This window comes from Littorina saxatilis, linkage group LG15, assembly GCF_037325665.1.
Source record: "Littorina saxatilis isolate snail1 linkage group LG15, US_GU_Lsax_2.0, whole genome shotgun sequence".
Lineage (NCBI taxonomy): Eukaryota > Metazoa > Mollusca > Gastropoda > Littorinimorpha > Littorinidae > Littorina > Littorina saxatilis.
Genome location: NC_090259.1, coordinates 39,591,467 through 39,594,948, shown reverse-complemented (window position 1 = coordinate 39,594,948; position 3,482 = coordinate 39,591,467). Strand labels below are relative to the sequence as shown.

Sequence of the window (3,482 nt, the reverse complement as noted above, 5' to 3'; positions counted from 1 at the left end):
ATTTATTAACCGGCGGTCCAGGAATACGTCATTTTCGAAAGAAAAAAAAATCTCTTTTGTTTACGTCACTCAGTCACTTTCTTTCGTCATTTACACTTGTTTGAATCTAAACAAAACTTCACGAAGGATGTTGAACTTTTGTTTTAATTATGTACATGTAGGCCTACGTGTACTTTGATCACTTCGGTACATCAATAATTTCACTGTCACCGTCACGAACCATTACTTGTCAGAGAAGAACATTTCTATGAGTGTTTGTTTGTTGGTCGTCTTCCACATCAGAACAAGATAATGTGAGTTTTAGTCACAAACTACGTGATTTCTCTGAGAAAACTGGCTTTAATAAGCGGCGGGTTGGTTTTATTAACCGGCTTTTTCTAATACATAAGATATAGTGATAAATCCGGACCGTCTGAAATCGGCTTTTATAAGCGGCTGGCTCTATTAACCGCGGTTTTATTAAGCGGCGTCCACTGTACACACAAAAATGCAACACAAATTGTGCAATGACTGCAACTGGTCTTGTATTTCTGTTATATTATAGTAACCGATATTTCGAACACAACTTCTAGTTGTACTCGAGATCTAATTAAACAGTAAAAGGCATACACAGCAAATTTGCAACTTGAATAGTCAACAAATGTTATGCATAAAGTATTCACTATTTCATGGCTTGTCAATAAATAACTTCTAGTTCTACTCGAGATGTAATTAAACAGTAAAAGGCACACACAGCAAATTTGCAACTTGAATAGTCAACACACGTTATGCATAAAGTATTCACTATATCATGGCTTGTCAATAAATAACACATCCATTTGAGCAGATATAAAACGCTGCCTCAGAGGTGCTCAAGTTCCATTATAACCAAACCTGAAGCTACCAAACTGAAAATGCTAATTTGCAACATATTCAATACAGTGGAACCCCCCTTTTAAGACCTCCAAAAATCTGAGAAAATCAGGTCTTAAAAAGGAGGGAGTTTTAAAATGGGGGTAATTTTACAGAGGATATTCATGAACAGAAAGTCTGCAAAAACAAGGTAAAAAGGGAGGAAGTCTTAAAGTGCATCTAAACCCAAATTTTCAAACAAAAACTCTTATTACCAATGCAAACATACACTCATATGTGTTCCATCCCCACCACTCAAAAGGCCCAAAGACGCGAGTAGCTCACGCAGCGAGTGGGAAAACCCCGTCAAAGCTAGCAGCGTGCCAGCCTTCTGCTGAAACAAAACGATGATGCTAAAAATAGATTTTCTCCACTGATGACGTAGTAAGGGGAGCAGCCGCCACAGCTGCGAGCACTTGGTCTTGGATCAAGCTGCCAGTGGTGTTGTTTACGGCTGTAATATTACCTCGGCAAACAAGCAAGGAATAATTAAAGTACTCAGGGGTTTTCTAAAGTCCCTCACTGACATAAGGAGAGCTTGGATTAACTTTGTGAAAACTTCCAGAAAAGATTTTTCACAACCAAAAGACAACCAAGTTGTATGCGGACAGCATTTTGCCGACGATGCATTTGCAGACGAGTTCACAGCACCCTTGTTCGAATTCGAACTCGGTTATCGTCCAAAACGGAGGTAGAAGGAGGATGCTGTCCCGTCAGTGATGCCACTAACGTGCATCGATGTTCAGAAGAGATTGAATGCAGCAAAAAAAGACAGTGGAGACGGTTGACGTAGAATCCAACCGGAGAAAGAGGCGACGGAAACGAGAAGTTATGAAGGCAAGTGCGGCTCGATTTGTTTGTGTACCCCAAACACACCTCCTTCTCATATACTTGGGAATGTACTGCAGGTAAACAATGCTCTTCTCTAAAGATGGGTGAAAGTATGAGATAGACAGAGAGGGTGAGGGAGAATCAGAGACAGGAGGGAAGAAAGGGTACATTATTTATAATATATGAGGTTATACATGTATAAATGTATACAAGTTTTGAATTTGAAAGTCATTGATTCAGTGCCTTTGAATTGTTGTCGTGTTTTCAGGCTGTTCCTTGCAGCTCTGCATTACAATGAAAATGGGGACATAGGTGATGCGCTTGATGAACGAGGAAGGAAATCCACATGTGATAATGTATATGAACATCTAGGGTTGTTTTCAGTATTGTTGATAACATGTTTTGTTTGATTAAGGGTATTCAGCTGGTATTTCCTTGTTTTTCACTACCTTTTTTATTCATGTTTTTGATATGCCTTGACCGACGAGGTAATTTTATAGACGAAAAGGAATCGGTGTTTTATTTGTATAACTGTGTTTTAATTTTAAATGTTTCAAGCGCAAAAAGCATAATTGTAAAGTTATGATGTTTCGCTATATAAATGCTCATTTATTATTATATTATTATTATTATTCCCAAAAGCAAAGAAAGGAGAGTACAGTGTGAGAAAGTCCAAAGGGCCACCAACTTACGGTAAGTTACACGCAGGGTAACTACAGACTGCTGTTTTTTAGCACACACACACAAGTAAAGATACTAATCTTTTCTCATACTCATATTTTTGTTCAGAATTCTGGAATTGTGCACAGTATGTAAACACACACACACACACACAGACACACACACACAACTGCAGAGGGGAAAAGGCACAGAGAGAAAGATTACATTTACAGACTATCAATATTTTCCCAGTTGGGTATCCCCTATAACTGCAGCATTCTTCTTAGTTTATGCATTTCTGCAAGCATAAAAACTGAACTTGGTTCAGTACTGATAATGTCTTTTCACGACTATCTCATCCTGAGCTATTCATCGTTACATTTACAGGTTACGTGTCAAGACTGTGTCAACATCTCTGAGAAGCTGACCGAGAATCCAGGGGACTCACAAACTTCTCTCCCTGCGAAATTTCGTGACATACCTGACTCTTTGGCCGCTGCATACCACCACCCATTCAGAGAAAAAGCTGCTGCAACCTACAGTACAAGATACCCTAATTAACTGATCCCACATTTTCCCACCGCTGTTGACATCAACCACATACAGAACAAAATTCACTTGAATGGGATTACTGTTTTATTTTATAAGTGATGCATTTTATTCTAATTAAAACATACATTTTCATTTTACTATTTTCATGGAAGCTCGGGCCACTCAAATCCTCTGTAAGTATCCTCGGAAGGAAATGCATTTCTGATGGCCCGTACCGCACATGAAGGTAGAGGTATCCTGACTTTCCTCCCTAGCACACCATGACACCACCTCACCAACTGTCGGTATCCTATGTAGCGGTTCTTCCTGGAAAATAAAAAAAAGAATCTGTGACATTAGGGTTTGTTGTGTACTCCAGCAGAGGGTTCTTAAAAATTGTGTGGAGAGTGGAGGGAGGAACACTTGTTCCTTGTGTATACAGGATTGACTAATGAGGGAATGGCTTGTTTCATGGTTGTGTGTGCGTGTATGTGTGATATTGTCTTTCATGACAAGATCCCTGTAATTTTTTAATTTTACCTCACTTCTATGTTTATAAGCTAATAAAG

At 39.0% G+C, this 3,482-nt stretch overlaps 1 long non-coding RNA gene across 1 annotated transcript; it reads left to right on the top strand.

Moving 5' to 3' along the window:
• The first annotated feature begins 1,058 nt into the window (after positions 1 to 1,058).
• LOC138949297 (uncharacterized) lies at positions 1,059 to 3,430 on the top strand. Its single transcript, XR_011450224.1, has 3 exons — positions 1,059 to 1,799; positions 2,365 to 2,415; positions 2,770 to 3,430. It is a non-coding gene; the product is annotated as an uncharacterized lncRNA (long non-coding RNA).
• The last annotated feature ends 52 nt before the right edge of the window (positions 3,431 to 3,482 follow it).